Raw genomic sequence first — 17,945 nt, 5'->3', positions numbered from 1 at the left:
CTTTCCTTCTGTATTCATAACCTACCTGTCTTTCCTCTTGTATTCATAACCTACCTGCCTTTCCTTCTGTATTCATAACCTACCTGCCTTTCCTCCTGTATTCATAACCTACCTGTCTTTCCTTCTGTATTCATAACATACGGTTATCCTATAACCATAGTTATATGAGTAATAGCGGCGCTCTGCGCTGCCTAGTGGAACATATCCCATATCAGCCTAGATGCTGAATACATTTCTCCACATGTACCTGTACACACCCATCCGCCTGGCCACACCCCCATCCGCTCCTCTACATAAGCAGGGGTGTGGCCATACTAACAGCTCCTTCCCAAGTCTTTCACCACCGAAGGCCGCTATTACTCATATAACTATGGTTATAGGATAACCGTATGTTATATGACGTCATAGCTTACGCTCTGCGCTGCCTAGTGGAACACAGGAGCTGAGCAGAGCGGAAGCCAGACAAATGTATCCACTGAGGCACCCCACAACCATCGGAACCGGGGAGGACCCGAGCCCCCGGACCCCCCTAGTGGAGGACGGGAGGGAATCGGATCCGACTGTGCGAAGAGGGTTTAGCAACTCAACGCACAGGGTGAGCAGACCGTGGGAAGAAGCACAGAAGAACCCACGACTACACAGGCGCGCAACCCACATGCCACTAGGGAATGAACGGGAAGAAAAAATAAACCGTTACAACCCCTAATATCACGGGGTCAAGGTCAAAAACCCAACCCCGTGGCAAGGCCGTAGCAGCGGAGCGAGAAGGAGGACCCAGCCCCAGGAAGGGACTGGACCCCCCGGAAAAAGGGGGCCTGGTGAGGCCAACGACGCCGCAGCATCGAGACCCCACCACCCTCCACATCGCCAGCGTATCGGACAGGGCCCATCCAAGAGCAGGCCCTTCCCCCCTACAGCACGCCGCCCTGAAGCACTCAAGAGGCTACACCCCCACAGCGGGACCAGGCAGCGCACCAGGGAGACAACCCCCAGAGAGGTTGATCCCTCAATCCAGGCAACAGGTCAAAAGGACTCGACCTGAGCCTGGAGCACTGCGGACTAGACAGGCGCCAAAGGGGTCTGCTGAAAACAGCACCCCGGCGGAAGGGGCGTACGGTATGCTGTGCACCATGTCGCAGCCTCCACACAAAAAAAAAACACCCTCTAGAGGGGCCGAGGCAGAGAAGGCTGACACGATTGGCAGACGTCATGAAAGGTGCGGGGGCACACTCCGACCTAACCCGAGAGTCGACTCTGCTACCAACACACCTGGAAACCAATACACCTAACAGGAGGCGGTTGTTCCTATAACCCCCCCAAGAAAAAAACTCCAAAACACAACTGCGGGTATACACCGGCTATACAGCAGTACAAGTGTTTCAGTTCTCCAGAAGGGGTTAACCCAGGCCAACAGGTCGACGAGAACGAGTCCGGACCTGGGCCCGGCGGACCGGGACGTACACAGGGATGCCAGAGGGGTACAAGAACCACCTCGACAGCCCCCTCCCAGCCCCGCCAAGCAGGAGAAGAGAGGGACGGGGAAAAAATGGAGAAGGACCAGGCTCCTTTAGCACAGCGCAAGGTACAACACAATATGGACCAAGCAATAGTGAAGGATAACATGCAGTGACATAACCACGAACACCTCCATAACATCAAACCCTGCAATGCCTAGGCCAACCTGGCATTTTCCCCCCGAAAAAGCACAAGTCCTTCAGGGTACGAGAACAGCAGATCTGCGCCACGGCGGACAACGGGTTAACTGACCTGGTCCGGCGCGACCAGAACCAGTCCCGTGTCCCAATCACGCCACCATCCCCAGTCCTAAGAGGGGGGTAGGTACGCGTGTCGATCCAAAACATCACAGAGGGCGCCACCAAGACGGTCAGAACATAAAGCACCGCGCCCGGTGGCCCACCCCAAAAGTGTGAGACCCCTCTGCCAATGCTTTGATCTATTCCGTTATCTCCCCCCAGAGATGAACGAGAATTCATTGAGACTAACCTAGTACACTGGCGCTCGGAAGAGACAAAACTCCATCCTAGTTGCCCCATAAAAACGCAGTTTCAATGATGAGCAACCAAGGTGCGCAAGCCCATGCGTGGTTCCACACAGAAGCACCCAGGGCCAGCACTATGTACACGTCGAGACCCAAAACATATCAATGGTAATTCCAACAAGAATCCAGATAACGTTCCATCCAAGCCGCCTGGGAGAGCGGCAAGAAGCCAGCCAAAAAACACTGATATGGGTCCCATATGACGTGTCTGAGGGAAACAACACCCCTGTCAAACCCGCTCTACATAAAAGAGAGGAGACGGGGAACCCCCAGAGAGACTTCCCACGTGAGCAATAACTTGAAAAGATATTATGTAACATTGAGCTACGTGACCAAAAGCTCAAGACATATGTAACAGAGCGCAGAGCAGAAAACTTTTGTTTAGGTTCATATGCACCACAAAACCCACCTTGACAACAACAGAGGTCCACCACATGGAGCCTGAAAAGAACTCACGGAAGTCTCACAACCAATAGAAACGCGCGCAGTGACGTACTCTATGGCGGGGGGAATTCCGTGACCCACCTGGCCAAAAAAGGCGTGGGACCAGGGAACTCCCTACCCCCCCCCCTCCCTACTCCGTGCCGTGCTGACCAATCAGTGCGACAGGAAGCCTGAAGGACAGAAGGCCCAACCCCCTGACCAATCAGAAAAGAGGGAAGGAGGGGTTTATCAGTTCACCCCCTCACGACCCCACACCCCGGATACGATGAAAAACAACCATCAGCGATGATACCTGTGTAGCCAGCATGCTGTATGAAAAGTGTATATCCACAAGGATAAGCTAAACCAACGCACGCCAGCCACAGATGATAACTCGTCTGCGAACAGGGTTTATAAACAAGGCCGTAGGCTCATGTGCGAACACGACACCCGTGTTTCATGTTTTAAGAAAAAAACACAGAAGCTTAAGAGAGGGTCAAGACCTCGGTACAAGCTATATATACGAGCACTTCTGTAGGCTCCAACACTCCAACAAAGTTGTGGACTCGATGCCATGTTTCCAATGTAACAGAATACACACAACCCCCTCAGATAACGGTAAAAAATTACCACTATAAGAAGAAACATACTTCGTCAGGATGAGGAAAGAAAAGTCTTTCGACCGAGTGCTAGCCACAGGCTTTGCCAAGCACACATATATATAGTGACCAGAACGATTTACAAGAAACTGTCCTGCTCTCCTAAACAACCCCACAGCTAGGCGAGGGTTCACACATCGTATCCCCAACATATACAGTGAATAAAAACACAGTTTGTAACAAAAAACAGTCCCTCACCAGGAAGGACCCTTTATTTAGTTTGAACAAAATCATATATTTGGGGCGGGGAAGGGAACAGGGGTAAACAGGGGAAGTCACTAGCGGCGCCTGCCGCATGCAGCACAGTGGTTGCCCCCACGGGGGCGGCTGGCTGCGGTGGACGAGGCACTCCCTCCACTACTGGCCTTCTTGGACGAAGGCCCAGCAGCGGCGGCGGTGGTGGCGGAGGCAACGGTTGCGGTTCCCCGCCGGCGTTGTTTCCGTCGGCCATCACCGGTGGCATCGGGTGGGGGGAAATGGGGTTGGAGCACAGCGCGCTCCTCCTCCATCTCTCTGCAGGCAGCCGTCATCTGCTGCATGGCCGACCCGAAGAGCCCAGCATCGGAGAGGGGGGCCGTGAGCAGGGGAATCCTCTTCTGTTCAGGCACCCTCGCCTGCTCCAGCCAAAGGTGGCGCTGGGACAGAGTGGCCAGGGCGCGCCCCTTCCCGGCGGCTATCGCCTGCAGCTGGGTAAGGTGCAGAATGGCTCTAGCCGCCTGGGCGTGAAGGTATTGTTGATGGTCGTCCAACATCGACCCGCCCGCCATCATCCCCGACATGTAGCGCGCTAGCTGCGCGATGTTAGACGTTGCAGCTAGGCTCTGAGTCGTGGCGATGTACGCCTGGTCACTCCAGTTAGCCATCTGCCTAGCCGATTTCCCTTGGGGAACCGGCTTCCGCAACGGCTCCAACACCACTTCGGGACAAAGAATGGATGTCATCGGGCTATCAAGCCGAGGCACCCCGTCCTTTAGTCCCTGGACCAAACCCGCCACCCGTGTGACTGGCACGTAGGCGGAGGTAAGGCCAGTGATGCGGGAGATTACCTGTCCCTGTTTTACGTAGGCCTCCATTGAAGGGAAGAATGGGCAGACAACGCCCGTCTCCCTCACAGGACGACGTTGCCAGAGATGACCTATCATGTCAGGTGCAGGCAGAGGCTGCGGCAACGCCACGCCATTAGCGGCTGCGGCGGCCACCATGAGCTCGGGGAACAAAGCACGCAACTCCCCTTGCGCACCTCCCTCCACGTCGCCCGCGTCCCTCACGTGCGGGAGGCTGCCATGTCGGGCGCCACCATCCGACACGGCAGATAGCTGGGCATCTTGTCTCAGGGTCGGAGGTTCTAACCCAACACCGGAGAACAAGGGACCCCAAGGCAACACTCCCTGCCACACCCTGAGGGGGAGAATGATACGACTCCATTGGGGCATCAAACAAGAGCGCTCCCACTCCCTCCATATGATCCTCAGTTTCCATCGGAAATGGAGACAGAGCAAGAGCACCCTCGTTTGGCTCCAGCACCTCCCCACAGCCAGGCCGTTCGACCCTGCAGCTCGCCGCACTACGACGGGAGCGAGCAGAGGCGAAGAGCCTGCGCCTCAAATCCTCAGCCACCAGAGGAGCAGTCGGCCTATCGGCCGACCGTCCACTGGCGGGGGAACCAGAGCTGGAACTAGGCCATCTCACGGGAGACAGCCTTGGTTCAACAGCCCCTCGGAGAGGCAGACTCACCACCGGACGCCGCTCGGGCGTGTCTGACTGCCACGACCGTGGAGTCAGAGCAGCCCCACGACGCACGGCGGACGCGGCAATGGAAAAACGCTGGTGAAGGGTGACGTTGTGAGCGTCCGAACCACCCTAAGGTGCAGACATTATGACTTAGCTTTTTCTCAAATTGGTGAGAGAGAGAAAAAATAAGAAACAATGTCCACGTAGCTCCTCTCCAACAACTATTTTGCACTAAACTCAAGTGGTGTATACAGACACTTGCTGGTGGTGAAAATAGGGAAGGAGCTGTTAGTATGGCGGATGGGTGTGTACATGTGGAGAAATGTATTCAGCATCTAGGCTGATATGGGATATGTTCCACTAGGCAGCGCAGAGCGTAAGCTATGACGTCATATAACCTACCTGCCTTTCCTTCTGTATTCATAACCTACCTGTCTTTCCTCTTGTATTCATAACCTACCTGTCTTTCCTCTTTTCTTTGTATTTTATTTTTTTATTATTTTTTAAACAAACACATAAACAAACATGACAACACACGATAAGATATACAAGCATTAGTTGTCAGTGCACATCCAATGAAATCACATTTTAGTTAATTGTCTTATATAGGATATACCCTTAATACCTGTTATCTAAAAACCTACACACATATGCTCCAGCTCGTACCCCCCCCCCCTTCCGGACCCCCCATTGGATAATCCATCCATTTTCCCTCGCTCCTAACCAGACATTACCATTATATGCTAGCTTTTATTTTCTCCACCACTTCTAACCACAATGTCATTTTGGATTCATTGAGACCCAAAATTCTTGCTGTAGATATTTCTTGATAGATCACATCGAGATATGTAAGAAACCAGACCTTTCGGCACATTTTTTCCGGTTGGAACCATCGTGATGCTATCAGCTTTTTAGCCACTGTGATACCCGATAAAACCAATCTCTTTAGCTGTGGATGTACTGCACACTCAAAAACATCATTCAGCAGTAGTACAGAGGGGTGTACAGGTATATTCCAAGTTAAGAGATTTGATAGTTGCTGGGTCACCTCTTTCCAGAATATCTTAACTGGTGGGCAGTCCCAGTACATGTGCATAAATGTCCCCTCGTCCCCATTTGTACATAAGGAGCATTTGGAGTCTTGTATAAGACCCATTTTTTTCAGTCTTATAGGAGTCAAGTATGTCCTGTGAATATAGTTAAGATTGATTTGTTGATGGTCCGGGTTCCTTGATGTGAGTCGAATATTTGCCCAGGCTTCTTGCCAATCAAAATCACTGTCTTTCCTCTTGTATTCATAACCTACCCGCCTTTCCTGCTGCTTTTTTTCCTTCTATAATCCCAATACGCTATTTGTACGTTTCCTTCTATGTTCACCAACATCGACACAGAAACTCTTATTCTCATCCCCCCCCCCCCCCCCCCCAAATCAATATTTCCATTACCCCCCCCCCTCCCTCTATCTCTTCCCATCAGTGTATAGATTGCTTCTCCAGTATTTCCTGGTTTCAGATCAGGTCAATTCACCTGCCTTGTTTTCTGCAGATGGTTCGAGCCGTTTGTCGTCATGTGGTTGGACGAGAACGAGGAAGTGTCCAGAGACTTCCTCCACGGTGCCCTGGAGAGAGACAAAAAGGACGGGGTAAATGCCTTTCGTCTACACTTGAATACACGAGCATAGAGATGATCTGGATGTCATTACTAAGGTGATGGCTAGTAATATATTCCCCCAAATAGACACACATGTGACCCAGGAACGCCCCACAGATGCTGCTTGTTAGTCCAGATATCCATAATTGTCCATAACTGTCCATACATGACATATACCTGTATGTCATGTATGTCAGAAATGTCAAGATATATATCTGTATAGCGGCTGGGTGGCGTAGCGGAGATTGTGCTCGTCACCAATGCAAGAGACTCCGGTATCGAATCCCAGTCTCAGCATTGCCTTCGGCTTGGACCGGCCGTCATACTAACTCAATTGGCAGAGTTAGCGGGAGGGAAGTCGATGGGTGGTAATCTGGACGTTGTGGACGGCGACTCCTACAGGTCGGTTGGGGGACGCCTGCACAGCAGAGACAGGAAGTATCGGGGGCAGCGTGAGCCTCCCACACGTTACACCTCGCCAATGAGAGTCTGCGCTGGCAGGTGAAAAGATGTGACAGGCTGCCTCCTCGTGTATCGGAGGGGACACGTGATGCAAGGCTTCTATCCTCCCTACACCCGACCAGTGGGGGGCATATGCGAGCAACGTTCAAGACAGGGGAGGGGAGAATTGGCACAGTGGAATTGGGATGGGAGAAAAATTGAAAAAAGAGGAGAAAAAGTGGATACAAAAAAAAGAAGATATATATCTGTATGTTGCCTATGTCATTAATGTTATGATGAATTGAAAATGGGGGGACCCTGATGTAAACAAGACGAAAGTATTTCTCTGGTCTGCATTGATTGATTGATTGATTGATTGAAAACTTTATTAACAGATTGCAGAATGGGTACAGTACAGTACAGCTCAATACATACAATTGTTAAGGGGATGCAGACCAGAGAAAGACTTTCGTCTTGTTTACATCAGGGTCCCCCATTTTCAATTCATCGTAACATATATGACATACATGACATACAGATAGACAGTACTGCTACATCTATACATTTATGACATACCAGATTTGCAATTACAGTACTGTTTGTGATACAAAAGAGTCCAGAAAAAAGAGTATATACATTTGACGTAGAAACTGTACATTGGATTGGGTAGGTGGGGGTGGGGGGGGACTGTACATTGGAGGTGGTTGGGTGGGTGGGGGGGGGGGGTTGGGTAGGAGTGGGGGGGGGGAGGTTGGGTAGGAGGGGTGGGTGGGGGACACTGTATAACTGTACAAACAAAACTGTACATTGGATTATTGACAAGACCATACTTGGTAATTTACTGTACATTGGAGGGGGTTGTGTTCGGACATTTACAGGGGCCAGTTTCGAGTTGCAGTCTCCCTTAGGTGTTTTTTGAGAGTGTTTTTGAAAGTGGGTAGTGATTCGCATTCCTTTACAGCTTTGGGTAGGGCGTTCCACATTGATGTGGCATAATTGCGAAACGTGTTTGGTCCCTTGTTTGAGCCGAATCTGGGTTTAACATGATTTGTGGAGCTCCCTCTGGTGTTGTGATCGTGGTATTCACTGACCTTTGGGAAGTATTTTGACATGTACATGGGTACCTTGGTCGTGTAGTGTATCTTGTAGACCAGGCCCATTGCAAGTTGCTGTACTCTGTCGTCTACTCTAAGCCATCCTAGGTTGTCAAAGTGGGCAGGGGTGAGGTGGGTTCTAGGAGTAAGGTCAAGCAGTAGTCTGACCAGTTTGTTTTGAGATGTTTGTAATTTTGTTTTTAGCGCCTTTGAGGTGCTTTGGTACCATGAGGTGCAAGCATAGTTGTAGTACCCTTGAATGAGTGCTCCTGCTAGAGTCTTCAGGGTATTCTTGTTTACCAGTGAGGAGATCCGGTACAAGAATCGAGTTCGTTGGTTGACTTTTTTTATTACATTGGATGCCATTTTGTCACAGGAAAGATTTGCCTCTAGGATGGAACCCAGGTAGGTAATATCTTCTTTCCTTGTGACAATATTGTCACCCACTGTAACTGAGAAGCCGTCGGTCTTGCTGAGTTTGTTATTTGAACCGAAGAGAATGGACTCTGTTTTGCCCATGTGTAATGATAGTTTGTTATCAGCGAGCCATATGCAGATTTTGCCTAGTTCTGAGCTGAGGGTTTTTTCAACCTGTAACTTGTTCTTGTCAGACACCAGCAGGGATGAGTCGTCCGCAAACAGGAACAAGTTGCAGTCACAAGCTGACGACATGTCATTTGCATAAATTAGGAACAGTAGCGGTCCTAGTATGCTTCCTTGTGGAACACCACAGCTCACTGTGAGGGGGGGGGGATAGGGTACCGTTTACCTCCACCATCTGCTCTCTCCCCTCCAGGTAGGATTGCATCCAGCTCACTGATAGACTATCAAAACCCCTTAACAATTGTGTGTATTGAGCCGTACTGTAGTGTACCCATTCTGCAATCTGTTAATAAAATGTTCAATCAATCAATCAATCAATGGAGAAAGCCGAGCCCAGAACTGCCTGCTGTGGAACTACAAACTAAGCGTGTTGTAGAACATGGTCCACAGAGGCCCCGCCCCCCGGACGGCTGTAAAGTATTGAATCGGGAGTCTTCACAGCGAAGATTTCCCCCCGAAAATGTATTCCTGTGTTTCTCGTGCAATTATGCTGAACACTTTGGCTTCGCTGAATCAGCACCTCGCAGACTTAGTGAATGAGGCCTCGGGTCAATCAATACTGACTCAATACAACACAACCACACACGCTGCAGACACCAACAGATGCCACAACACAAGTGGGTGTACACACACACACACACACACACACACATACATACATACACACACACACACACAGACGCACACGCACACGCACACACACACACACACACATACATACATACACACACACACACACACACACACACACACACACACACACACACACACACACACGCATACATACACACACATACACACACACACACACAGACACACATGCACACACACACACACACACACACACACACGCACAGACACACAGACACACACGCACACACACACACGCACACGCACAGACGCACACACAAACGCACAGACGCACACAGACGCACACACACAAACGCACAGACGCACACAGACGCACACACACAGACACACACGCACAGACGCACACACACACACACATACGTATATACATACATATACACACGCACACACACAGACACACGCACACATGCACACACATATATATACACACACACACACGCTCACACATACACACACATACATACATACATACACACACACCCAAACACATGCAAACACGCACACACACACATACACACACACAGACACACACACACACACACGCACACACACATACACACACACACAAAATAGCTGATCAACAGCTATATGTACTGCTGCATATTCATAAGGGCATATGTGGGAATACATACACAGTCAGCCGGTGGCTAGATAACGGGGAAAATGTCCTTAAAATGCCCCTGAAGTGGCAATGAAGGGGCAAAAACCACTCCCAAAAAAAACGTTTTTGTGCATATCCTGTCGTTCACATCTTTTTCCTTTAAGTTGTTGCATTATTCACGAGTGTTTACTAGATATGACCGCGGTCCCTCATGGACCTCGTGTCTAGAAGGGGAACAGCGGACATCTTCTAGGGGGTAATACAACATGCCTGCACGTTCACTGAGAATGCGCTTCAAAACCTTTTGGGGGAGAGAGAGAGAGAGCGTCATCAAAGCCGCTCAACGTGGAAATGAATGGAGCGCGAAATGACAGCGGAATTCGAATATTACAAATACATATCCCATAATTGGCAGAGTCCATTTTCTGGTAGACGAAAAGCTTCTAACCTGCAGGGCAGCAGTCGTGTATCTTTCATTTCTGAGTCTGTTTGTTTTCCAGTGTGCATTGATCCAGTGAGTTTACCACCAAAGAGAAGTTAGAGCATCAGTGCAGACGAGGCTCGTTTTACTGCACGGATTGTCGCGGATTGATTTTTTACGAGAACACTTCATCTGATGTAGCCTGTGTCCTCCAACCACACAGCCCTCTGCCTGCACCGTCCATCTCATGTAGCCTGTGTCCTCCACAACCACACAGCCCTCTGCCTGCACCGTCCATCTCATGTAGCCTGTGTCCTCCAACCACACAGCCCTCTGCCTGCACCGTCCATCTGATGTAGCCTGTGTCCTCCAACCACACAGCCCTCTGCCTGCACCGTTCATCTGATGTAGCCTGTGTTTTTTTGTTTTGGTAAGGAGGCGCGCGGCTGCGTTCTGCACCAGTTGTAGGCAGCGAAGCAGGGATTTGTCGATGCCCGTGTAAAGGGAGAACACTTCATCTGATGTAGCCTGTGTCCTCTAACCACGCAGCCCTCTGCCTGCACCGTTCATCTCATGTAGCCTGTGTCCTCCACAACCACGCAGCCCTCTGCCTGCACCGTTCATCTCATGTAGCCTGTGTCCTCCAACCACACAGCCCTCTGCCTGCACCGTTCATGCCTTTCCAGAGAGTATACACTGTAAAAGAAAATATAAATAATTCACAGGAAATTCACTGTATTATTTTTTCCAGATTACTTTTGTTTTTCTACTTGATTTGATTTGATTTGAAATCTGTATTTTTCGAACATGCAATGAATACAAACAAACAATAACAAAAAGCAAAACAACTCAAAACAACTCAAAAAGGAGTAGGAAGAAGTATACACTTATTTAATCCTACCCCTTTTCCACTACTCAAATGAGTGTACTATTTTAAAACATAAAAAAGAAAAGGAAAAAAAAAGATATATATATATATATATATATATATATATATATATATATATATATATATATATATATATATATATATATATATGCAAAACAAAAAAACAAAAACGATATATGTAAAACACGAAAGAAATAAAATAGAAAACAAAATAAAAATGTAAACACCCGTGAATATCAAGTCCCTTCCTCATCCCTGTACCTTGTGAACACTTTAAGTGTAAATGCCATAAAAAATACAGTAAATTACCTTTTATCAAAACATTAACCATTAAATAAAGGTTGTAATCTGTACATTTATTTGATTTGACTGTCATTTGACAGTAAGTATTTGGCAAACCGTTGATACCAGACATTTACCGTTTTCTTGCCGCTTTTTTTCGTACAGTGTGTGCTCACAAAATCAATGGCTACAGGAAAACAAACAAACCGTAAGCTGTACCTGTCCTAGCTTACAAGCCTGTTATTGAATCTGTATTTTAAAGTTTACATGTTTTCTTTCCCGGCCCACCCGGCCCACCCGGGCCCAGCAGCTGAGGCTCATGCAGGAGGTTCTCTCAGCTCGTACGTCATTAGTCCTCTGGGTCTAATTACCGTCGCCGTGTAGCAGTAGCTTCCTCTTCGCTGTGTCAGCAAGACACGGGTCCCCCTCGGGGCCGGTCACGCCCCGTAACATCATCTCTCACTGCCCGGCTAATGGCGGGGGCTGTTCTCTATCATCCCTCTCACCACCACCACCACCAACACCGTACTCATCCACTGAGTACTGCCGCTCTGAGGAGTTTCACTTCTCAGACCAATCATTTACATTTACATTTAGTCATTTAGCTCACGCTTTTATCCAAAGTGACTTACAAGTTTTGTACAACAAGACAGCAGGAAGGGCACAACTGTATCAGCTGAGTAACAATGTTCATCAAAGTGTTGAGTGCTACAGTGTAGGTTATTTAATAGTTTATTAGGACAAGTGCATGATAGTAAGGTTAGTTAGGGTTAGATTTTTAACTGGGGTGGGTAAACTACTTTAGATTTAAAGATTTCCACAACACAATTCTTAGTTACACACTTCACAATGGTGTACACAAGTATTATTCAGTTAAATGATCCTACCCTCTCTGCTGTTTGTCATCAGGATGATTTAAACACAGAAAAAGCTGGTATTTAACAGAAAAACCTGTCAATCAGTGGCTGTAATACGTAACCATGACATGTAACGCTAATGGGATGGAATAGAATAGTCAAGTCAAGTCAATTTTATTTATATAGCACATTTCCAGGCAGCGGCAGCTGGCACCAAAGTGCTTTACAGGCAGGTTGATAAAAACAAAATAATATGATGCAAGATATAAGATTAAAAACATAGTAAAGCAATGAAAGTAATAAAAACAAAATAATATGATGCAAGATAGAAGATTAAAAACATGGTAAAGCAATGAAAGTAATAAAAACAGGTAGGACACAATAAAACAAATAGGATAGAAGGGCCAGGGGTCTAGTGGTGATTAGGTGGGGGGCAAGGCCAAGGAGAACAGGTAGGTTTTTAAAAGTGATTTAAAAGCCTGCACGGTCTGGGCGGTCCGTACGCTGAGGGGGAGGCTGTTCCACAATCTAGGCGCTGCGGTGGAGAAAGCTCTGTCTCCCCTAGTCTTGAGCCTAGTTCTAGGCACCACCAATAGCAGCTGGTCAGCTGATCTGAGGGATCGGTGGGGGGTGTGGCGGTGCAAGAGCTCGGAGAGATAGGGGGGAGCCGTGCCATTTAGTGACTTAAAAACATTTAGGGCTAATTTAAAATCGATCCTGAAGTGAACAGGCAACCAGTGGAGCGAGGCCAAAACTGGGCTGATGTGTTCATGTTTTTTTGTTTTGGTAAGGAGGCGCGCGGCTGCGTTCTGCACCAGTTGTAGGCGGCGAAGCAGGGATTTGTCGATGCCCGTGTAAAGGGCATTGCAGTAGTCGAGGCGAGTGGTGACAAAGGCATGTATCACCGTAGGTTACTTTGGGAGAGGTATGCCTTTGTCTTCGCCAGGAGTCTAAGGTGATAAAAACTGTTTTTGACTACGGCGCTGACCTGTTTGTCAAACTTAAAATTGCTGTCGAAGATGACCCCGAGGTTCCTGACAGAGGTGGAGAGGTTTGGACCCAGGGGACCAAGTGCGTCAATGAGGGGGGCCGGGGGGGCACTATTAAAAACAATGACCTCAGTTTTCCCTTCATTTAATGTCAGGGAGTTTTCGGACATCCAGCACTTGATTTCTGCCAGGCAGTCAAGTAGTGGATTTATTAATGTCTTCCCTTGGGTGGGTTTTAAGGGGAGGTAGACCTGCACGTCATCGGCGAAGCAGTGGAATGAGATGCTATGTTTTGCCAAGATCTGGCCTAGGGGGAGTATATATAGGAGGAAGAGAGTGGGACCCAATATCGAGCCTTGGGGCACCCCGCAGGTGAGGGGGGCCACAGAGGAAGTGAAGTCACCAAGTTGGACAGAGAAGGTCCTATTACTTAAGTAGGACCGGAACCAGTCGAAGACGGGGCCCCTAAGGCCTACGTAATGCTCAAGGCGAGCTAAGAGGATGTGGTGATCTACTGTGAGGTCAAGGAGTAGTAATAAGGATGAGTTACCTGAATCAGCAGCTGAAATAAAAAAAAATAGGATGTGGAATAGCCAGCGTGAGGTCAGGGTCAGTTCAGTGTCAGAATCAGGAATAAGAAACACCTTGAGCCAGTTGGATAAATGGATGTTGGTTAAGCCGTGTCCCAAGATTAAAATGTTGTTTGCAGTGAGGATCTCCGTTGGGGAAATATCCCTAGTCTAGGACTAATCCATGTCTGTGAAACCTGCCCTTTAATTACCAATTACAAAGAACACACAGGAGTCTGGACTCTGTTTCATGGTATACATTTCAGATTTCCACCCCCCCCCCCCCCCTCCTTCTTTTTCTAACTCTCTCTCTCTCCCCCTCTCCTTCTCTTTCTATATACCTCTCTCTCTCTATTTATCTCTCTCTCCCTCCCTCTCTCTCTCTCTCCGTCTCTCTCTCTCTCTCTCCACCACCTCTTTCTAGCACTCGCTTGTATTTAAATATGTTTAAGTTAAGTATTGTGTGATTTTGTGTGAAGGGCGGATGTGGTAAATTCCCACAGACTTTCTACAATAATGTGAGGTTATTGTAGTACAACACAATGAGATTGACTATCTGGAAGGAGGAGGAAAGATTCATACTTGATAGAATTGTTGGTCTCCTCATCTGACTTAGTAGATGAGGAATAAAACGTGTACGCCAGACAAACCAGAACTGTAGTTCAACTCAACTGATTTATTTGAGTCAGGGCCAAGGGTGAATAAAAGGTTGACTTTTACATACAAAAGATTATCAGAGAACATTAACAGGGCTGTCTGTTGTACAGAAATATCACAATCAGGTTTGCATCTCAAACCTCAATAATGTACATAAACCAGTCACTTGGTTAACATAATCTGAACATACATTGACTATGCTGTACACATTATACATGAATAAATCTGGTTTCAGACATTAAGGATTTACACTAAACTTTAAACAACAAATGGTGTTTTCCCATGATTTACTCACATAAAATGCATCAGTCAGTCTCTCTGGTGGTGGAAGGAGCGGTGGAGCCCAACAGACCCCCTGGGGTTGTGTCTGGTCTGAGAGCTCTCGAATTACAATTTGTCTCTTCCTTATATACCCAACTTCTAGCCAAAATAGAATCCAGTTCACTATTACAGTTGATCCAATCATGCATCTCCTGTGGGCGCCTTCTGTGAGCGGTGTCCGGTGGGCGCTGGCAGCCCCTCCCTCTGGGTTTCTCTGTGTGTCTTCTCACGGGGGGGCTGGCCTGATGTCCTTCTGGTGGGGGGTGTGAATACACTTTGGGCCAAATTACCATATAGTACTAATCTGATCACAGAGTGGGGGTGGAGAGTAGCTCTCGTCACCCCTGCTAGTTGGCAGAGTAGCTGTGATGACTTCTTTAACACGAGTGTAATCACCCTTCAAACCTTATTTCTAATTTTATGGTTTACTCTTTTGATACTAAACAGTTGATTAATAGATCCATGACTCTTCAGCATGTAATCAGCATTTACATACAGTCAGTTTGAGTGAGGGCTTTGTGACTTGTAACTATTCCCCTATATACCATTTGGGTATGCAGCCTTCTCATGCGAGGGGGTTGGTGTGAAATGTCTGTCTCTCCTACATTATGACTCTCTAATTATTCACACATATTATTTATGAAATACAACGTCAATATTACCACACGGACTAGCAAAGTAAGATTTTCATTGTATGGCAAACTGTCTGTTTAACTGTGCACATGACAATAAACAATCTTGAATCTTGAATCTCTCTCTCTCTACAGTTCCAGGTGACGTCTGAGCACGCTCTGTTCTCCTGTTCGGTGGTGGATGTATTCTCTCAGCTCAACCAGAGCTTTGAAATCATCCGTAAGCTGGAGTGCCCCGATCCTCAGATCGTCGGAAACTACATGAAGAGATTCGCTAAGGTGACTTTTTCCTATTAATAGCATTAATTTATTTTATTTATTTAAAAATGTTTGGACTTCATGGTGTTTTTGTTTTGTTCTTGATTTATTGTGATGGTTCTTCTTGACTTGTTTATATGAAGATGTGTCCGGCCCATGGGGACATTAACATGTGTTGTCGGGCCTTACAAATACATTTGATTTGATTTGATTTGATTTGAATAGGCCATAACGTCAAAACAATGAACTCTGAACTTTCTGATCGGTCAAATGTTTGAAGTGGTTGACTTTCATTTCTCGACATCTGTCCCCTCCCTGCCTCTCTTCCCTCCCTCCCTCCCTCCCTCCCTCCCTCCCTCCCTCCCTCCCGCCCTCCCTCCATCCCGTTGTCTCTCTACCTCTCTTAGACCATCGGAAATGTCCTGCTGTCTTACGCTGACATCATTTCCAAGGACTTCCACAATCACGTCAGCAAGGAGAAAGTGGTACATGCTGTTTCTTATTAACTCTTTGACTGCCACGCTGTTTTTCCATCTTTACTCCCTGGAGCCAGATTTTTTGACAATTTTCACAATGTTTGCAGACCCATCGTATATTCTATATTATAGCTATGGAGACAATAGTATGGCTAATTTGACAGGCACTATTTATACTCCAACAGGGAAAAAACTTTTATTTCTACATGCCTTCGTTCGTGCGCTATCTATCCCATCGTCCCGTTTCAAAATAATCCAGTCTCGTTTTTCTGGAACGCGAGATATGACATGTTTTGTGCAGCATGCGTATTTTCGTGCGGGTTGCTTGCCTAAAACCTATATTATTTCCAGGTCAAAGGTAAACATGACTATATGGAATGTTTCTATTCACAAAGCCACCAAGTTGGGGGGGGGGGGGGGTGGGATTAACGATGGTGGGATAATTACAAAGGCATGTTTTATGATGGGGTTCGGTAAAATAGACGTTACCTTTGTCAGCAGGTCCACCAAAACCCTGTCCACTCTTGTTCCAAGTGTCTTAGGTCAGAACAGGATCAATAAATATAATGTTAGTTGGCCCGTTAGCAGCGCCAGGGTAACGTTACATCCAGGAACGTACATTCAAACAGCCTGTTTGAAAATACTAGAATCCAACATAGTCTGGTGAAAACGCACCTTATGTTATGGATGGATCGTCACCGTTTGTCCTCTTATAATGATCTCCAATAGTTCGCTCTAGGTGATCGCCATTGCCGAACGTTAGTTGGCTGTAGTATGGGGAGCTCTCAACTCGGCGACAAATAATGTTACCTCCTCGGCCGGTTTGACTATAGTATTTTTATGATTTACCAGAAGTCCAATGTAGTCTGGTGAAAATGCACGTTAGCATCCATAAATGTGATCGTTTTGTCCTCTTCATAATAGTCTCCAAAAGTCGCGATCGCCATTATACCTCTCTAATACATAATAATGCTCTAATAAAGACATAATAATTCTCTAATAAATACATAATAATGCCCTAATAAAGACATAATAATGCTTGTTGTGGAATATTCAAATGAGCCAGTACAGTAAACTGTAGAAATTCAGATCGAGTCAATTTGTATATAAAAATATAGAACATAGTTTATTTCTGCGGCCATAGCCATAGAAAAAGTGATCAGTTTATAATCAGAGACAACACACAAAGCGTCTGACCAGAAAGTGACAAAGAGCTCTGGTCAGAACTTAGATTAAATACATAATCGAAATGACGTACTGTGAGATACCAGATATGAAAGGAAAGGTAAACAAAATATGCCCTAGTGAGAGAATGAATAACAAACACGGCTCTAGGGCATGTTGTGTCTTCACACTAGAATAAGAGTAAAGGCCAAATGCCATTATCTCCTAACCTTGGCTGTTGTTAAAGAGACACTGTGTTAAGACTGTCGCCGAGTGTCTTAAAGCTGTTTACTAGTTGATCATATTAACTAGTCAAGCTGTACAGAGATTTAACACAGATGGACATAGATAACATTTCCCTCACGTGCTCTAATAAAGACATAATAATGCTCTAATAAAGACATAATAATGCCCTAATAAAGACATAATAATGCTCTAATAAAGACATAATAATGCTCTAATAAAGACATAATAATGCTCTAATAAAGACATAATAATGCTCTAATAAAGACATAATA

The sequence above is a fragment of the Notolepis coatsorum genome, assembly GCF_963971535.1.
Source record: "Notolepis coatsorum genome assembly, chromosome: 4".
Classification (NCBI taxonomy): Eukaryota; Metazoa; Chordata; class Actinopteri; order Aulopiformes; family Paralepididae; genus Notolepis; species Notolepis coatsorum.
This window is presented reverse-complemented; position numbering follows the sequence as displayed.